The sequence below is a fragment of the Bradysia coprophila genome, unplaced genomic scaffold, assembly GCF_014529535.1.
Source record: "Bradysia coprophila strain Holo2 unplaced genomic scaffold, BU_Bcop_v1 contig_232, whole genome shotgun sequence".
NCBI classification, from domain to species: Eukaryota; Metazoa; Arthropoda; class Insecta; order Diptera; family Sciaridae; genus Bradysia; species Bradysia coprophila.
Window position 1 is genome coordinate 15,989,498 of NW_023503493.1, and position 22,205 is coordinate 16,011,702.

Consider the following 22,205-nt stretch of genomic DNA (forward strand, 5'->3'; position numbering starts at 1 on the left):
CATTTGAGCCATAGCTCAATTGGATCGCCGTCGGCTTGAATCCTGATTCCATATAAGCTGTTCGAAGTTTTGGCGAATTGACTCTTTAAGATTTTTTTTTTTGAGAAATGGGTTTGTTTTTGTCACTATATGTGATGTTACATGAAACGAGCGAAGCGAGTTTGATAACCACATCGTCTGTCAAAAACACCCAATTTCACAACGTATTGCATACAACGTTTTCTGCAATCAACGTCGAAAATCGAACCTTCAAAATGCAAATCATACATCACTTATTGGACCAAAAATTGTATGAAAGATCATGTAGACTACTTTTAGGCGGAAAGCACACGAGCAATTTTGCGTTTCGATAATTATGCTGTGTCTTCCATTGTAATTCGATATTCAGCACAGCCTTAACAATGGAAAACGCAGCATAATTGTCGATCCAATCAACGCAAAATAGCTCGTGTGATTTCGGCCTTATGTACACTTCAAAAATTGGTTCACTGCGATTTTACATCGAGAAGCATTGGGTTTTGGTGTCGGTGGTTCAAATTTTGGTCAGGGAAGGATTTTATTTACGGTTAATGGCGCAAAGCGAGTGACAAAAAATATATAATCTATTTCGTCATTCAGAGATAAAAAGTGTAGTTGAAAATCGGTTGGAACGTTTTGCTGCTGTCTTGTGTAAGAGGCTAGCGGAAGCAACTGAAGATGGTCAGTCCACTCTGACCAGTGACCGCCGTTAGTTCTCGAGGTCGAAACAGCTTTTCTTTCTTCTTTTTTGTCACTTTACGTGATGTGTGGGCAAGGGAAGAGCTATAGCTCTGTTTTATGTTCCGAAGGATAGTTTCTTTGTGATTTAGTGAATGTGAAAAGGAGTCCTGTTTTGGTTTGTGTGCAGATGTCCGGTTCTTGCAATTTGCGCCCCTGAGCTTTTCGTCTCAGGTTAAGCAAAATTGGTATGTGCGAAGTTGCGTCTTCCATTGTAATTCGATATTCAGCACAGCCTTAACAATGGAAAACGCAGCATAATTGTCGATCCAATCAACGCAAAATAGCTCGTGTGATTTCGGCCTTATGTACACTTCAAAAATTGGTTCACTGCGATTTTACATCGAGAAGCATTAGTTTTTGGTGTCGGTGGTTCAAATTTTGTTCAGGGAAGGATTTTATTTACGGTTAATGGCGCAAAGCGAGTGACAAAAAATATATAATCTATTTCGTCATTCAGAGATAAAAAGTGTAGTTGAAAATCGGTTGAGTCACTAGAAGCGACATTAGGTGGATACCAATGACAAATCCAATTTTAAATTTTGATCAAATATTGATCGAAGTCGAACGGATCCTATTACCGAATCAGCCACAATTAAATGAAATCTTCGTGCAATAGCGCATAATTAGGGGATCGATTTCAACTTTGAATCAAAGTTTTAGAACTGTCAGAGTGTCACGATAAATTCTTTTATTTGTTACTTCTTTTGTTCAAAGTATTGCCTGGTGGCTGATACGAAATCTTTTATTTCAGTAGTTTAAACATACTTTCTGCTTCAAGGAGAAACGATTGCAGATGGTGATCCGTTTCTAAATATTTAGGAACTTTTCACACAACTCTTTGAGCTGTAGTTTCATTTCCCCAAGGGGTTAACTATTGGAATCCATCCTAGCATTAACCATAAAAAATCATTTTTATGTCATGAACAGGAAAAATGTCCGTTAATTTGTTAAATGCAATTAAATGTGCACATGAAATCGTTCACCATCGCATCGCTGCATTTTGGATGTATGTACGTTTCAAATGGAAAACAAACACATTACCTCTATATAACATATAACATGCACTCGACGTGGTATGGCTGCCTCTATGTTCATATTCATGGCAATTTCAGGTATGCTTTTAACCAAATATATTTTTTTTTTAAATCGATATAAATTTTGTCAATAGCATTTTTTCTGTAACAGTATCCTATTCCGTTGATCAGAGTAGCAACCGTGTCTAGTGGCCGCGTCTAGTTCTCTTTAAACTTGTTGTAATTCAATTAATGATTATAATCAATTTAAGAGACGAGAGTATTAATTTCCAAAATCATTTTGCATAGCAAATAACACATTTGCATATTCGTTGAAATAAAAAATTATTGAATTAAGATAGCAATTCCATTAATCGTACTTGACTCCTTTCATATATAGTTTTCTTCAGCTTCGCTCTAACAATTTTACTTAAGGCTCAGTGAGCTGAAAATTATTACTTTAAGACGATCATATAATATAAGAACCGCACAATTTATAATCAATAAATTATATTGTGTATGTGCATCAATTGGATATAAAGAGGGTAATTCGTATGAACACACATTGAACAAAACACTAAAGAGAGTTTATAATGTATATGAATAAGGAGAAGAAAAGGATAATAAATCACAATGTCTTACAAGCGCAAGTAAAAGAAAATTAAATTTATTGCAATCTTCTGTTGGAGTTAGTTTCACGGACGGGAGTGTATATGCGGCTATGCTATGTATATTATATACACTTTACTCCAATCCATACTTTTATATGTTTATGCGATATATTTACACTTTAATCTGAAACGGAAAACTTTAGTACGTAATGGTCATTGATTCACAATAGTAGTTTTCTTGTTTACTTATTTAAATGCAGTGTTTTATCGAGTAGATTACCTTTATCCATTGTGAAATTCTCGGAATTCTGCATCAATATTTGACACTAGAAACAGCAATATACTGTAACCACGTCGACGCTATTACTTATTAATCGCGACTCTTCTCTCGTAGATTGTAAGGAGGTGTTTTATTAGATCAGACTCAAAGTGGAGATGCTGTAATGCTTTGGGATAATCGGTAATACTATTAGGTTGATTGTAATTTGATAAGTGAGTGAGAGTTTTGCTAAGTGCTTATATGTTCAGGTAAAACGTAAAACTCTAATCTGTTGCAGTATTATCAGTGAGGTATGATAGAAAAAGAAAAGGTATTTGCAAGCTGGCTCTGAGATTGCTTTTAAGGTAGCTAACCAACAAACGTGAAAAATCATTCTACCTAGGTCTGATGCAGACTTCATCTCATAGAAATTTCTTGTGTGAAAAATTGTTACACAGATAACAGCTAGCCGAAGAAGGTCGGTAAATTAATGACAAAAGCTCGTAAAAATAAACAAATAAACTTTGTTGAAAAGGTTCCAATCCAAAACGTACATCTTGTTAAGGTAATTTCGCGTTCAGTTCGTTTTAGTGCTCAGAACTAATCTGCTGGAATGGCTATAGCAGATCTGTTGTCCAGGTTTAACCAAATTTGTATGGCAATGTATGCGATTAATTGGAGGTGATTCCGCTGTGTTAGCGTTAGTCTATCAAGGTACCGCATCGTGCTCTGAGGCTGCAACAGACGTCTTATTGTCAAACTTTCAACGTTCCTTTAACGTGAAATTAGTTCCGGTAAGCGAAAAGTTCTACTAAGGAGCTTTTCTAACTTTCTGATTGTGTTGTCGTGTGGCATTGAGATTATGTTAAATGTTCGCAGTGATATGATTCTGACAATCAGTGGAAATATTACGTACAAATGGGCAAAGGAAGTATGTCAAATCAAACATTCACAATATAACGCTTATTTGTATTAAAATGTTTTGAATCTAATTAATTGTGTAAGTTTTTCGAATTTTCGGATATATACAATTTGGAATATTTAAAAAAAAATTATTATCTTGCAATTGTATGAAGCATTCAAATGGAATTATTCAAAGTTAGTTAGATTTGTTAAATTATTAAATTGCTTTTTTTATGGGAATCGCTTGAGGTTGATGTATTTCATTTAATATGAATTTTTGAGCTTTTTCAAGCAACTTTACTCCCTGAAAATTTGAAATGTTTTCTGCTTTGTGAGTTATTGTGGATTGTAAATGATTTCACCCAAAGCTTGTTCAAATGAAAATGTAGATTTTTTTAGTATTTCATTCTTTCACCCGTTTGAATTGCTTATTGGTTAAGAAAATAAAAATCTAGATTTTCATTTGTTCAATTACAAACCACAACAACTACGAAATTAGAAACGAATATGCTATTGGCACCGGGTGCCAATAGTCTCTTTATAATACTGTGGCTAATGGCACCGGATGCCAATAGTCTCTTTATTATAATGTGGCTAATGGCACCAATAGTCTCTTTATTATTCTAATGCGAATCGCACCCGGTGCCATTAGCCACAGTATTATGAAGAGACTATTGGCACCCGGTGCCATTAGCCACAGTATTATGAAGAGACTATTGGCACCCGGTGCCATTAGCCACAGTATTATAAAGAGACTATTGGCACCCGGAAAAATTAAAATTTGAATAAAAAATCTAAATATTTTGAAAATTAAACTTGCTTTGTACACAGTCCTAGGGAATCTATCTTTTTACGAAATGTAACGTAAAGTCGGATTGTTCGATCCTGAGGAATTCACCCTTTTACGAAATGTAAAGTAAAGGTAGTTTGATCGATCTTAGGGAATTCGTCCTTTTACGAAATTTAACGTAGAGGTGGGTTGTTCGATAGAATTAATTCTTTCACGAAATATAACGCAAATGCGTTTTGAACAATACTAGGGAATTCATCCTTCTACGAAATGTAAAGTAAAGGCGGATTGTATGTACCATCCTACGGAATTCATCCTTTTACGAAATGTACGTAAAGGTAGTTTGTTCGATCTTATGGAATTCATCTTATTGAGAAATGTAACGTTAAGGCGGATTGTTCAATACCTTTACGTTACATTTCGTAAAAAGAATGATCCTTAGGATCGAACAATCCGCCTTTTCGTTAAATTTCGTAAAGGGACGAATTCCCTATGATGCAACAAAACGGCTTAACGTTTCATTTCGTAGACAGATGAATTCCCTCGTATTCTACAAAACGCATTTACGTTATATTTCGTAAAAGAATTAATTCACTAGTATCGAACAACCCGTCTTTGCGTTGTATTTTGTAAAATGACGAACTCACTAAGATCACACAAACTACCGCCTTTACGTTACATTTCGTAAAAAGATGAATTACCTAGGATTGTGTTCAAAACAAGTTTAATTTTCAAAATATCCAGATTTTTTGGTCAAATTTTAATTTTTCTAGGTGCCAATAGTCCTTTTATAATACTGTGGCTAATGGCACTGGGTGCGATTAGCATTTGTATAATAAAGAGACTATTGGCATCCGGTGCGGTTAGCATTTGTATAATAAAAAGACTATTGGCACCCAGTGCCATTAGCCACAGTATTATAAAGAGACTATTGACACCCGGTGCCAATAGTCTCTTCCAATTAGAAAAACGTCCAATTTCAATTTTCTCTATCTGTAGCACGAAAATTTGGTTTAAGGGTGGTCAAAATTGTGCATGGAAACTATATTTTACTCTCACAAACGACAAATTGGTGTATTTTCCGAATCTATTACTTCATTTTGATCTAAATGTATTTACCCTGATGATATACAAAATGAAAATTGTTATCATGTAGCGTTTACTTTTGTCGTCACATTTGTTGATGACACTAACTTTTTGAGAAGCGTTTCATCATAGCACTGCTACTATCTCGAACACTCATTCTACTAACATCAAATTAGCCTTCAAATTTCAAAGATGTGTTTTGCGTTTTTATTCACACTAACAAATCATGACCCCTGTTTTTACTAAAGAAATGGAATGCATATTAAGATAGTATTAGCCTCCAAATATTTCTAATGTTCATGCTAGTAGCAGAGCTGTGGTTTCATCGTTAAGTTAAAGTTTTCTATATAAAGATAAGTGAAAAGTTAAGAAACCCAATAAAATGAGCCTCGAAAGAAGAAGTCGATGTATTTATGATACCACTTTTACCGTTCATTCAGTGAAATTAGCTATACACACCATACTAAGGCATGTAATGAACCACCAAATATATCTCCTCTTCAAAATAACAATGGAAAATGTGCGACTTTGTCATCATCAATAAAACAAAAATCGATTTTTGCTTATTTTATTTGGAACAATTCATTTCAAATTTTCCTCCAATTTACATAATACCCATGCATGAATGAAACCTTTATTTCTCATTATCAACGAAAAAGAATACAAAAGTATTCGATGAATGTACCACGAATTTTATAATGATGAGCCGATGAACATTTCTGCCGAAATGATTTTCATTTGTTGATGTCAGAATTAATTATTTCTCCCTTTTCGACGCATAAGTCACAATATAATCAAATCGTCAATAAGAGATAAATATATTCGTTTTGTTATTTAGCCGAGGATCTCATCGAATGGAACTGTAAATTTTATATTAGTAAATTAGTTGACCTTGATGTGAAATCGCTACAAAATACATAACAGACTTGTACATTCGAGTGATAGGCGGCTGGCCAAATAAGGTAAGACTTTTGCTTCTTTGAAGAAGATTTAAAATTCAAATATTTTCGACAATCGTTAGATCCTTTCTTAAGAGTCCTGCGATGTGTTTGATACAAAATCTTTTACTTCATTCGTTTGAACTAAGATTTTTCCAAAAGCATACGTTAGCCTTACTTATTTTGTCACCGCTATCGATAACAAATGATTAGCAGTTACTGAAAGGTGTTAGTGATAGTTCAAGTTTTCGTTACATGAGGACAAAATACAAAAAGTAACAACACCGTTACAAACCCTTGACTAAAATACACAATTTAAATTGTATGCATATAATAAGCCGCCCGTCTTACCTAAATGTGATCCATTTATTCTTCTTATATTTTTTTTGTAAAAAAAGAAATGAGCAAAAATTGATTTTAGATTTATATTTTGGTAAAATAATATATTACAGTCATGTGGATGTGCGGTTTTTATTTACCTAAAACACAAGCAATGATAATGATGAGAAAAAATCCAACATGTACTTTCGCATAAATGTCGTAAACCCATCCTCATCATCCTTGACGTAATTTAATAGGGTTTTACTCGTGACGCAAAGAGTCAAAAGCATTCAATAAAATTTGATTTGCCTTTACTACATCAAATAGATTTCTTTTACAGGAAAATGAGAGGGAAAAAGAGAAATATCCGTCATACCTTTTAATTTAGCGGTTTTTCAAATGAATGTCGCATTTTACAATCAGAAGCAAAAAAAAAAGCGACAAAGAATTGGTTGAGCTTTATGTACGTTTCAGTTCTTTTGATTTGGCTTGTTGATTGATTTTTCTCTGCAGAGGCATAAATTTAGTTAATGGGTGCAACGTATATAGAGAGAGTCGTTTAGCAAAAAAAAAAAAAAATTTCTCTGATTAATAGTTAGTCCGTTGATTTTGTTTTTGCTCACAGTCAATCAGCTTTTTCTTGCATATATGAGCTTTGCAGAGTGCTTTCACATGATTAATTTAATGAACGTCCTACACAGCAAACGGAAATGTGTTTGCGTTGGCAAAGTTTACACGAAAACGATTTTATTTTTGAACTCAATTTTGTGGAACTTTAATATTATCTTAAACAAAGTAGCAGTTTTTCAGCTTATATAACTTTTCCAATGGAATTCGTACCCTAAAAAAATATATTTATTTCTAATAAATACGACCGGATGTGATGGCACACACATAAAACAAGCCAGAAACAATAAAATAGAATTTTAGTTAAAGTCGAATTTGTCACGTCAGTTATTTTATGGAATGCAATAGGACATTTTATGAGGCACTAAAATTTATTGACATTTTACCGGACACGTTCAAATGAGTTTTTATATGATTTTCTATGGTTCGCATCGCAGGTTTTTTTTTTGTGCTGTTTTTATTTTGATACTGTGTTGGATATTTACTGCGTTTCGGTGGCGAGCGGGGGAGGTGAGATGTATAAAATAGTGCAATAGGGTGAGAAATTGATATTATATTTTTATCACTATCATCAGTTTGCTATGCGTCCATGGAAAGTTATTATTCATAAAAAAATTACAATAAAGTCTGATCGTATAAAACGTACAGAGAATGCTTAGAGCTCAGAGCTTTTTACACTTTAGAGCATTGCATTAGACTATTGCATTTTTGCAATTTTTTACGAGCTTTTTTTCACTTCTCTCAATTACATTTTTTAAGACCCAACCTGCGAAATTGCCATTTCTGAGCATACATTTGTGATCGTAAAATTTTTTAAAAATTTAAAAATAAATTACATTTTCTTATTAAGTAACGGTATATCACAGGTCCTATTTTGTAGAATTTTCTAGAAGAATTTTGCAATTTTTTCATTTTCTATAAATTCTAAAATTAAGAATTAAGAAAATTAAAAAAACTTTAGAAATTTAGAAGAAGAAAAAATCTAAAGAAATAACCCCTGATACACTGATAGAAATAAAGTTGTAATCCAATCTACATGTCCTAAGTACCAAAATATTTGGGTTTTATGCACCCTGCATGTTTGTATGAAAAAGCATGGTCTATCCAGGAATATTTTTTTATTTTATTTAACTTGATCTATCCATCAATATAACTCCTTGTTTTCCAATAAATAAAATTGTCGGTAATATTATTTAAAGCATTTAAATGGCTCAGTCACGTAAAGCACAGAAAGTACATGGTTCCAATTATTATCATAGCGGAAGTATTATGAAATTTTGACGATGAGTAAACATGTCGCAATTCAATACCTACGAAGTCATAGGTAATGTATGCATTCCTGGAATACTGGGCAAATTACATTTCTATCAGTGTATGTTATGACAAACGTTTTTCGAAATACCATTTCCCTACAGGTTGTTGTTTCTGTTTCATAGCGAACACATCGCAAGCATTTATACTGAAATAGCCTCCAGCATAGTTAGTAGATTTGTAGTGAAACGCTATATTATATGAAACTGGTTCGGTTAAATTTTCATGTTAGTCGATTTTCAAATGGTTGCGATCGATGTATTTCTAGGGACTTTGCATCTTTTGTTACTACCAGGCCTAGCTTTGCTGATAAGTTTTCTAATGAAAATTTGTTTCTCTGCAGAAACATAATATTAGGTTGTAGCAACATAACGAAAGTAGATGTGGAAATGATCTTATTACTAAAATTATCGGCTACGCCTCGGATCCACTCGGATCAACAAAATTCACACGAAAATTCTACTTTTCATCTTTTAATCCCTAGTCATGTAATAGAATTTTATCTCCTGCAAGCTGATATTTCATACATTACGCGTTTCTGCATATAAACACAAACACATACATAACCACAGCCTATACGATTGGATAATCCACACATAACCCACCTAGGGTAAATTTACCTTCCATCTACATATTTGAAAAAAAAAAAAAAATCGCCGAACGGCGGAAGCGAACACGGGACCAGCAGCATATCAACCAAACATGCTGACCACTACGCCAACAAATCACATAACGCGATGCAATTGGTGTCGGTAGTGGTTCGTTAGTCACTTCTACATCGATCAAATAATCAGAGTAGTCGGAATGATGTGATTTCAACGAAATGTTGAGGTGGATAGTATATGTGTGTGAGTAAGTAAATAAAGGATGATGTTTTTTTTTGTTGTGAATGCGTTTTAAAACAACATGCTTAATTAATTAATTTTAAATCCAAATTTTTGTGGTTATTTCGCTAATGTGTGAAATATCAGCTTGCAGGAGATAAAACATTGTTCTACCTTGGTGTATATTTCTCGAATCACTTCTTATGTACAAATGTATATACACTCGCTGGCGCTCGTTATATAAAATTGAACATACGAAGTTATTCTCGAAATATACACCAAGGGAGAAAATGTACTATTATCTCCTGCAAGCTGATATTTCATACATTACGCGTTTCTGCATATAAACACAAACATATACATAACCACAGCCTATACGATTGGATAATTCACACATAACCCACCTAGGGTAAATTTACTTTCCATCTACATATTTGAAAAAAAAAAATCGCCGAAAGGCGGAAGAGAACACGGGACCAGCAGCATATCAACCAAACATGCTGACCACTACGCCAACAAATCACATAACGCGATGCAATTGGTGTCGGTAGTTGTTCGTTAGTCACTTCTACATCGATCAAATAATCAGAGTAGTCGGAATGATGTGATTAGAACGAAATGTTGAGGTGGATAGTATATGTGTGTGAGTAAGTAAATAAAGGATTCTCTGTATGATGTTTTTTTTTTGTTGTGAATGCGTTTTAAAACAACATGCTTAATTAATTAATTTTAAATCCAAATTTTTGTGGTTATTTCGCTAATGTATGAAATATCAGCTTGCAGGAGATAAAACATTGTTCTACCTTGGTGTATATTTCTCGAATCACTTCTTATGTACAATTGTATATACACTCGCTGGCGCTCGTTATATACAATTGTACATACGAAGTTATTCTCGAAATATACACCAAGGTAGAAAATGTACTATTATCTGTCTAGAACGATAATCTCGAGCTTATCCCTCTAGGGAGTTTTTGTTTACCTCAATACATCTGTTCTCGACAGATAAAATATGATATGCACCTATTGCCAGACTGTTATTTTGACGTGTAGGCATTATGGCCCACGCCTTCGGCTACGGCAATAATGTCCTACACGTCAAAATATCAATCTTGGCAACAGGTGCATAATATATATTACATGACTAGGGATAAAAAGATGAAAAGTAGAGTTTTCGTGTGAATTTTGTTAATCCGAGGCGAAGCCGAGGTCAATAAACACACGAAAACGAGACTTTTCGTCGAAAGAAGTGCCTAAAACATGAAAAGTACGGTTTTCGACGCATGCAGCATGTAAAATACTATTAATCAAAAATTTCATTTTATTATAGAAAACCAACAAACGATTTATTTGATAACCAAGACCAAACTAAAAACATTCGCCTCCTTAATTTTCTAAAAACTAAAATTGTTTCCGATAATTTTTCATGATTTTTGTTATTTTGATGTATGTATGTATGTTTCATAATAATTAGTAATGGTACTAATGCAGAGATAATTCCATACATTGTAAATAAGTGGTTCTGTATGGAGCACACCTATACTCATACCTAAAAATAATTTGATATGTCCATCATTTGTACATCATCATTATACCTTGTTTATTTACACAGTACATACTGCTGTTCTTAAGACTCTAGTTTTACTTATTAGAGAAGTTGCGATTTTCACTTATAATTATACGTGAAAATTTTACGTAAAATCTCCATTTACTTTGCATGCAGAAATTACTTATAACTTGAACGTTCAACATTAAAGTATGAATAAAAGTGAGAATCACAATTTCTCTAATAAGTAAAACTAGAGTTCATCGGTATTTTCGCTGGACGAACGACGAGTAAGTTGATTGAAACTGACAATGGAAGGTGTTCAAAAATATCCGAAAATACTACTCTTACAATAAAATTTCTGAAGGAACATTTTTTTGTTGTTGCTTCTATTTCTATGCGTTCGTTAGGTATACAGGATACAAAAGTAGCTAGGCGGTTTGCTTAAGTTTCTTATTGAAATCACACGGATCACTCTCAGTCTATTAGAGCAGCACGAATTGGTACTGAAATCTGTCTTTTTGACATTTGAAGGTGCTTATAGCATCAAACGATTATCACACGGTCGCCGTTCTACTGCTTCATAAATAAATCAATTGTCCTGATATTAAATCTGTTACATTTTATTACTGCCGAACTGACTACAATTTACTGTAACTTACATCGACTCTATGGTCGGAAACACTGTAGTACAAAGAAGTGTTGAAGGATATCCGATCACCATCTTCAAACAGAACTGAGTCAAGGCGATACCGACCTGCCGGCATCATATATGGAAAACCAAATCCGTCAACAGACACATTGTCGGCTTTAGCATATACATAGCCACTGTACGGACATGTATGAACTACGTTTGTAAATTTAGATGCTATATCGTACACCCATTTGACTACCGGTATCATTTTTTCTTTCATACGTAACACTTCGCAAACATTTACTTCAAAAGCTCCTCCAATGGGTTGATAAGTGTTATATTTGTAGTAACTCGCTAAACGGACCCTGACCGAAGAAACTGGTGCGGTCAAATTCCCATGTATGTCGAATTTCACATGATTGCGATCAATGTACTTGACTAGGCATCTGTATCCTTTGTCGATTTTACTTCCAGGCTGAAGCTTGCAGATTAATTTTTCGAATGTAAATTGGTTTCCCTACAAAACAAAATATTTGATTGTCATATAACGGGAGTTGAAATGAGCTTCTTACCGGAGCAGGGCGTAAATGATCGAAATTTAAATTCATGACAACCTTTGCAGAAAGTAGGAGAAACAAAACGATTTTCGTCGGAAGTTCCATTCCATAGAAGAGAAAACGACTGATTCTCAACAAGAAGGAAAAGATAACTGAATTCAACTGTGGGAAATCACAAATTATTGCGATTGTCCGATTAGATTAGATTATACTTAATGAGGATAGTGGTGGGCAGTTACACAGAGCTGTGCTAATTTCGGATGTGTTTTGAATGTATTAAGGCCAGTTCATGGTCGCATATATCGCAAAAATGTATGCGAGTATGAACTGGCCTTAATGATACTGCAGAAATTATGGAAATTTACAGAATTTTTTAGAATTTTTGTATAAATTTTTTTAGAAGAATTCTGCAGTTTTTTAGAAATTTTAGAAAACTTTGGAAATTTATAAATTGTTTTATTAAAAATAGGCCCTGGTATAGCTACGTTACGGAAAAAGTAATGGCGTCAATGACGCCGCATCATGGTAATCGTTTTCTTAGAAACGGTTTCCACAACAACAATTAATTTTCATCAATAGTTAAGACAACCCGTCTAGAGTTACCACAGTCCAAGTCGTGATTTAGAGATATCCTCGATAATTATGGCTTGGAAATTATTCCAGACAGTTATTTCTGACTATGTATTACGAGGGGTGAATCGCTGATTATTTGACAAGGATTTTATGGGATTACACGGGATTATATGGGATTATTTGATGATTATATGAGATTATATGGTGATTATATGGGATTATATGAGAAAGTGATTTACCCCTCGATGTATTATAATCTGTTAACGTCGAAGACATAAAAAATATCAATAGAACTGTGGCTAATGATTTCCCATAGCATAAAAATATGATGAAACCAAGAAGTAAAAGATTTTTATCAATCAGTTGAAAATACTTACATCAGAAGAAGTAAGAGATTCGGTAATTTCCAAATATACCTTGATATCTGTATAAGTCTGCCAATAGTATACAACGTTGTATATACAGTTAAACTTATATACTAGGCCCCACCTATTGGGTGGGTCAGACCCCTTGACTGTTTGTCTGAGCTTCTCAATAGTATTTTTATTGACAATGATTTATTGATTTATTTCAATGAAATGTAATTTTGTTGTATGTTGATTGCCACAAAAACGCATTTAGAAGAAGAACTACTAGAACGGTCTAATAAATCTCTCATTGATGATTTAATTCTCTTTAGTTTCACTGAAAATCTTCGAAACTATGTATAAAAAATGCCCCGGTAAAAAATGACGTATGTTTTCAATAACATTTAAACTCGTGTAAATTGCGGCCCTCGCTTCGCTCTGGCCGCAAACTTCACACTCGTTAATTTTTGTTCTCTTTATTCGGTTTTATTTATAAGGCAAAGTCACATAACAAGAAAAATACTATTGAAATAGATACAAAAATTCTGTTAGCAACATCAGCTTGTTCGTTAGACCAACATAATCTATCTTAGAACCTAACCTCAGGAATTGATTCCATTCTCCACCAAACATTTTGTTTTTAAATCGGTTGAGAATTACTCCAGTTGTCGTGGTAACAAAAAGCAGAAAAGGCTTCTTCGAGAACTACTCCCAGATGGTTGAACCGATACCGCCCATTTTCGAATTTGACCTGAGGATTTCAATACTCCGTCGATTAAAAAAAAGTTTTTGAAAATCGGTTGAGATTTACTCAAGTTATCGTGTTAACAAAGAGCAGAAAAGGCTTCTTTCAAGAACTACCATTAGATGGTTGAACCGATACCACCCATGTTCGAACTTCACCTGAGGATTTCACTACTTCGTCGAATAAAAAAAAGTTTTTGAAAATCGGTTGAACTTTGCTCCAGTTATCGTGTTAACAAAGAGCAGAAAGGGCTTCTTTCGAGAACTACCACCAGATGGTTGAACCGATACCACCCATTTTCGAACTTGACCTGAGGATTTCACTACTTCATCGACTAAAAAGAAGTTTTTGAAAATCGGTTGAACTTTGCTCCAGTTATCGTGTTAACAAAGAGCAGAAAAGGCTTCTTTCGAGAACTACCACCAGATGGTTGAACCAATACCGCTCATTTTCGAAATTGACCTGAGGATTTCAATACTTCGTCGATTAAAAAAAAGTTTTTGAAAATCGGCTGAGATTTACTCAAGTTATCGTGTTAACAAAGGGCACAAAATTTTAACATTTAAGGTTTTTTCATCACATTTCCATACATTTTTAATCATAGTGAACGTGTTACGTACGGTGTATTTTCTTTTGTAAAACCCATGACTTACAGTCAAGGGAATAATGTGGGTCGTACGTATTCGGTGATGAGTTCCGCAAAATGAAACGTGTCTATTTCAATACATACAAGTGGCATTGTGGCTAATTACAATGCCCTTATCAAGAGAACTCAATATTAATAATTAATCAACTATTTCGCCATTTCTGCTACTTGAGTTTCTGTTCTATTATAGCTGAGGTGGTTCAAGACCTTTTACAAACCAAAAAAAAGAATATAAAAAGTAGACCTGTTTCAAATTCTGGCCGGTCTTTTCTTATAACCGTCATCACTGTAATCACCGTCACCACTATTATCATCATTTCTTACCTCATCATACGATTGCAAAATCAGAGCCCGAACTACAAAATTTAAGAATTCCCCATTGAACGCCCTGTAATGTAATTGCATGAACACATACGAATATTTTATATAAAAATGATCCTTAAGTTAATTTGGTTAGTTAAGGTAACGACATCCATTACCTGACCCAATAAATTACTTCTGGCGAAAACTTTTTTTTCTTCCTTTCGTGTGAAAATTGGAAAATTTCTTCTCCAGTTTTTAAATTTTCTTGCTATTAACATTAATTTCATCAGTAAATTATTCAATAAAGATTCAGAATAACGATTTTTAGACGACAAAGTTGTTGATGTTTTTCAATGAGTTTTCTTCTGCTGGTTTTTTCCCTGTTTAGTACAATGGTGTGTCCGTGTATAATCGATAAAAAGGTGTTGTTTTAGGGTGAGTGTTAATGTATTAATGTAAAACAAAAGGTTGAAAAGCTTAAACGGTTCACTTTAAAAAGCAGAGAGAAAAAAAGATTTCTAGTAACAAGCTAGATCGAGCTGTGGGAATATAGACTGATAAGCAAAATAAATGGTCAATTAACTTTAATTAAGCATCCCTCTCGTTTCCCTTAACATTAGAACAGTGTCTGTTACACAGAATTGATATACAGTAGAATATTGAAAGAATTTCGATGCCCGATCTCACAACACCTACAATTTTTTGTTCTCTTTCTCCCGCTTCTTCTGCAACTTTTTGTATAATAATTTTATCGTCGTCACTTCTATCCTGTGTTATTGTTAAAGCACTCAACGCTGTGATTTTGAATGTTTCCTTCTTTTTGAGTGAATTCATTTTTTTTATTTTTTATTTTTCAAACTGTTACAGTAATGACAACTTGCTTTTTTATGGTAACTAACTACAGTTCCTGGTAGACGTTTGCATTTTGTTGCTTTCTCGTAATTACACTTTGATGTTGCATATTGTCCACAGCTCGTAAAATTGAAAGAAATTTACATATTTATACAGCCAACGTCCAATGAAGTCGTTCATAAAAGACTCATAACACGAACGGATCGATTTTTTTAAAAACAGATTGAAACAAGGGAGCGAGTGGAATCGTTTTTAGAGTAAATATCTCGGGATGTAGTTTAGAAAAACTTTAGAGTGCGGGCGTAAGGCTTGGAATCGGTCAAATTCGGGTCAAAAAAATAATTCAAGGGCTTTATGGAAACGTAATCATTACATCAAATTGGCTAGGATTTTTATTAAAACGCTAGTTCGTCGCACATATCAGTGCATGTGTTCAACCTTAATTCCGATTTATTACCTACGTCTCTAAAAATTGGATTGAGTTAATTTTGCATGACCTAAATTTGTCCTGTTCCAAGTCTCATAATAAATAAGGATGTAGCACAGTGTGGTATCATCGACGGACGTCTTTTATGAACGGCGTCAATGTAAAAAATGAGCGAACTGTAGCAAACTTTACTAACTTTTTTCTCTACTTTAAATGTTTCACTAGGTCTCGGGTAATTTCCGAGGCAATTTCAGATATTGTGCGATACAAATGCACAGATACAAAGCGTCTTTCGGGATTCGGCTTCTGCCATACTACGATTAGAGGACATTCAAAACTTTCGTCTGCTTTATGTAGATTAGACGTATTCATCTAATGATAACTTGCTTATCATCAAGTAAATATCAAAATTTTGTTTATCAGTGGACAGCCAGTAAAAAATCGATCTTTTCAAATAAATTTTACAATAAATAAAAATCGTCTACTCTATTAGCTCCTAATGTTCCCAAAATGCATGCCGCGTTCCCTCTTTGAATGGCAATTCAAATTTTCTGTAATAAATAATCTGTTGAACGTGGTTCTCCTGAAGCAGCCTTCATGATTGATCCCAATTTTTGAAGAAATTTCGTAGTTTCTGGCCCCATACAACCTAAAGTTTCGAAAGCTAACGGAGTGAACAAATAATTTTCTTTCAAATGTTTGTAATGATTATGTTTAAATCTTTCCGCCTTATCCGCAATTGACCGTTTTTTCTTGCTAGATTCCTTAATATATGAAGGCGCTAGTGTATCCCTAATTGTTACGTCCCACAGAATAGCTTTTCCATGACTCCAAGGAATTAAGGTCATACCATCCGGCCTTTTACCATCATCTCTATATATTCCTGGTGGTTATATAATATTTGGAAATCCTGCTGAAGAGAATGCATGTGAGAAAACTTTGTTAACTTCATCATGTTCAGCAATTTTGGCTTTTCTTATCATCTTGCATGATAGACCATGTAAACCATCCTTTTTGACCATTTCGCCACAACCACAGCTAGAAGATTAAATTTCTGGAAGCTTAATTCTCCGTGAATTCAATCAGAAGCTTTTTGATTTACAATGAAGTGACTCTAGAAAAATTTAAACTAAACAAGAAGATATCTCAGACTGAACAGCTGTTATGTCGACTAGACTAAACGTGTACAAAGATTGAAGAAAATACCCTTTGAAGAAATTTTAAATATATCTCGATTGTACCATTCCATTGATTTTTTTCTGTGTTCAAAGTAAGGGATGTCGTGCCTCGGGCGATATTGTACCGTTTTTACAACGTAAATGAATCTAAATTTTTCTTTAAAAATGTGACTAATTTTGCCTTAATTTGTGGTCAGTCTATAAAAATGCAATTATAATGAAAGTATTGAACTTGAAGAAAAAAAATGAAATAGAAACATCCTCCTCGCCCTTCAAAATAACTCCGAAGCATATAACGGCATCGTCTTTTCTACTATCGCTAGGAAACCCAAAAGGACTCTCCCGAAACAAATACGTACATGAAATTCCACGAAATATTTAAGAAAATTAATCCGACAAAAATAACTTGATCTGAAATTAGAAGCTGCTTGCGTTGTGCTTTCATTGTGCTTTCTGTAGCAAAAACAAATAATGTACGATATTTCACAGCAACAGCAGCAACAACAACAAAAAAAAACCATTTAATTGTGTGAGAAAATAATAAACAAGCTGGTCCATCTCGGATAACTATGAAAATAACTGAAGGGGAATGGACATTGGACAAGGAGGTGTGAAAAGTTACAGCTACATTCAGTGCGTCTTCTATTACACATAAAATGGAATTTCGACTGTTTTGCTATTATAGTGTCACGATAGTGAATTGGATGCCATTTGAAGAGTGAAGTAGGTTTATTTTATCTTTTAGATCCATGGGAAAGTGTAAAAGCAATCAAGGAAATAGATAAATGAGGGTAGTGTGTTCCACAGCACAGAAGAAGAATGTTAAGGTTAGATTATGGTTTGGAATTTCTGGGGTTGAGGGAAAATAGATTTTCTTGTTTTTAGATCTAATCAGCATTTTCTCTTCTCTATTTTTTCATTCTATCTGTTTCTATGTTTCCTGCTTTTGCTTGATGTGGGTTGTGTAATCGATGTAATTGATTTTGTTTTGTTTTTTCTCATTTTCTGCTACATTAACAAGCATATGCATGCAATTCACACACGAAACCCAATATCATCAAATTAATTTCTTTAATGGATTTAGAGCGCGTCTAATTTAGTTCCACATATACGTTCGGTCGGATAATATTGTTATTGTTCCATCATCATCCCCACAAAATTACATTATAATATTCTTCAATCGTGAATTTCTTTCCTTGCATAGAACGCTCGATTTCACGGCACTGTATCAGAGCCCCATATCATCTAAAAATTGACGTGCCGGCTTAAAAATATTGTTTCCTTATAGTATTTTAGCCGCACAGCGCTCCGGTACACCCACAAAAATAATAATCAAATTTGCCTTAGACCATTAAAAACAATTGTTGCGAAAAATTGCTTAAGTAACCCAAACATAAACTTTTAAAGCACTCTTAATCCTTGCCATCAGTCTTAGTCTCGAAATTCTTATTTGGTTCATTAACTCAAGTATTTTAGAGATTAATACACAGCCTCTTGTGTACGTGTTATATATATTTTATTGTGTATTATAGTTCTACGATTCGATGATATACATTCCAACCGTACACTGAGTTGAGGATTTATTTTGTATATTATAACGCGATGCTATAGATAGATACACACGCACAGACATAATTACTTTATTCGGGGAAACTCATTTACTGTATGCATTTGTTTAGTCATAAAATTCTTGCAAACGAAGTGTATGTTTTTCGTGAACATGACATTGTGATGTTATTATTGGTGTCGAACGGTTAAAAATCCCGCAAAGGGACTGATGCTCGCGTTACACTCACGGAATTTTGAAAACCGACACATTTTCTGTTTTGTGGTTTACTGGTTTTTTGTGAATTTTGCATGTATTTTTATATGGAGAAATCAAAAACTCAAGTAAAACACAGAAACAGAAAATGTGTCGGTTTTCAAAATTCCTTTTGAATTTTTTTTTTAAATTTACATAACAGGTTGGCCAATATGATTATATTCCTAATACACTTAATGCCCTTAAGTGTGTCTTCTCTTTTTGTAGTACATACTACGACATATTGAAGGGAAATACAGCTAATTGTCCATTAAAACTAGGGCTTATTTAATAAGTTATTAGTACAAATTGTTGACCATCAAATAACCAAAACTGAATCCTACATCGAGTGAAAGGTTCGTATTGCACTTGCGCATGTTTTTGTATTGATGAGTGAAATGGAACTCCTACATAAAATCATATGGTCTTTGGTTCTCCATAATACTTGCTATAACCTTTTTTTTCTAATTGTTGAGCATCCAAAGACTTAGACTAAATTAAAATATTTTCTGCTCTATCGACTTCTAATGCATAACGTATAGTAAGTTAATGGAGATCTATAGAGTCTGTTTAAAAAAATGTCAATAATAAGAAGCAATGTGAGTTATGTCTATATTCATTTAAAAATAAATTGACCGCATTGTAAAGTGGGAAATATCATAAATAAATTGGACTGAAATCAATCATATTGAAACTGTCAATCAAGCTAATTGAAATGAATTTCATTATCGAAGTACTTCGCTGTTTATACCGATTTAGAGCAATGAAGAGCAATGTTTTCTGTGAGCTAGTATATTTTAGGAAATCGTGGCCCGGTTTGTTTGAACACTTACGCGGATTAATAACATCGTTGGGAAGGGAATAGTAGCGCACTTCAAGCAAATGCAAAAGTCGACGGCTGCCATATATGCTAATATTTTGTTTTACAGTTGCATGAAACACTGTCAAGTTTCAGTACCTTATTTACCAGTACCATTCATGCTTGAAGTGCGTTGATATTAGATATATTTTTCATTCCTGCACTATTCAGACTATTTTAGTCACAGTCCAGGTGCTTGTGTCAGAAAAAGTGGATCCGATCGCCTTGTAACTTTTGATTTTTTTTTGATATCGCATGTTGATTGTGGTGAAAAAGTGTAGAACTAATTTTTTTTCGGAAAACCCATTTATATGAAAAGATTAAAAGTATCTCCTGAAGGAATGAGTCTTTTTCAAAAAAAAAAAAATTCTGAAGAGGTCATACAATGCCAACATTTTGTGGAACAACTTTTTTTTGGTGAGTCCAGATTAGAGATGTGCGAGCCGCCCGAAATTCACCTACCCGACCCGGCCCAGCCCGGCCCGACCGGGCTTGGGTCCGGGTTTCAAAAATTAGTCGGGCTCGGGCGGGTTCGGGTTTCAAAAACAAAGATTCGGGCCGGCCCGACTTTGTTCGTCTTTTAAAAAAATGTGAAAACTTGAAGAAAAATTTAAAGAAAATTTGTAGTACAGTCCGAGAGTAAGCTTCCTTTCAAGTGTTCGATAGATTTGTGAGACTACATTATTATAACGATAGCTAACCGAACGATTTCCACTTGTTAGGCGCGCCAATTTTAGGTTTTTTCGCTCAATAAAAAATATACGGGCCGAGTCGGGCCGGGCCGGGTTTCACTACAAAATTCTCGGGTCGGGTCGGGCTCGAGCATTAAAAATTAGTCTGGGCCGGGCTGGGTCGGGTTTTGAAAATAGGCCGGCCCGCACATCTTTAGTCCAGATGGCGTTGGTATTGGTACTTTCCGAAAATAACTTGGCCAATTCTTCTTCCATTTTGAAGAGTAAAAGTGATTTGGAAAGGTATAAGTAAACTCTTTCGAAATCCCGGCGGAGCTTGAAACGATTTGTGGTTCCCAAGATATGCGTCTGGATTCCCACCATTTTTGCTTGGTATTATTGTGACAATTTAAAAATAAAAACTCGACATTTTTAAATAGCTATTACCTAGGCATCATTTCTCTTACCGGTAATTGATAGGTATCTCTTCCTGGTTCAAGAACTCGGAGATTTAATGAGTTTTACTAGACTTTTTTTGTTTTCCTATCATCAAATGCCATTATTGAGATCGTCAGAGGTCAGTTCCTATGTGTTGGGCACCTTTCACCCTAGAAATCGATACCTACATCTTCCAAGTTCTGGAACCTAGAGATTCAACGAACTTCCATCCTACTTTTTGCTCACGTCAAAATAATATAAAAATGAGTGCGTTCGAATCAGTTTTTAAATCCGTTTTGGCCTACGAGATGAAGTTAGACCATACGATGAATGATTGGGCAATGAAAGTACAGATCAGGTGTGGCCGATCGGCCAATTCATCTTAAACATACTCTTAATATACGTGAAAATAATATGAAAATGAATGCGTTTAAGTGCCAAGTGCGTAAACCAAAATTTTATGTCCTCCAGTCGGACGGTAGACTACACCTGCTTTACATTTTCATTGCATACCTGGTAAAACACACTTCCTTCAGTCGTTTACTGTCATAGCCAACAGTCAATTTAAAAAAATGATTGGATGGGACAGGTTACCCAAGTACCAAAAGATCCAAAAGAAACCATTTTGTTGGTCTTTATCAATGAATGTCTAGAAGGGAGGCAGAAAATTTTGAAATGGATTGTTTCCCTTGTGATGAGGACTGGAAATGTATCGGGCTATGAATACATACGGAGCGGCAGTACATCAAAAATGACAGAATTTGTAAAGATTTCAGTGCTATGCCTCATCCCATCCGCTGTTTTATTTTCTTGTTCATTAAGACATTTCAGAGTGTTTACCCACACTTTTTATCATAAAATATTAACAAATAGAAGTCATCTTCTCTCTCTAGTACCATAAATCGTGAAATTCGTCGTTCATCAGTACACAGCACATATAAACACTAAAATTTAACAAATTATCAAAATGGTTAGACGACATGTGTACAGCTAATTTATCAAAGAAACCGAAATTCGTTAAAATGCTTCAACATTTATTCAAGACCTTATGCAAATATTATACATTGTGACAAGAATAATTACCGGGTGACATATCGCTTTGTTTAAAATGTTTCGGCAACGAATTGAGAATTTTCGGATTTTGCTGGCGGAAATTTTGTACCTTGGAAAAATGTTTTTCTGAAAT

General features: G+C 34.2%; 1 long non-coding RNA gene across 1 annotated transcript; it reads left to right on the top strand.

Moving 5' to 3' along the window:
• The first annotated feature begins 350 nt into the window (after positions 1-350).
• Positions 351-20,513, top strand: LOC119076972. The gene is made up of 3 exons (XR_005087724.1): positions 351-360; positions 2,047-2,052; positions 20,338-20,513. It is a non-coding gene; the product is annotated as an uncharacterized LOC119076972 (long non-coding RNA).
• Positions 20,514-22,205: the final 1,692 nt, after the last annotated feature.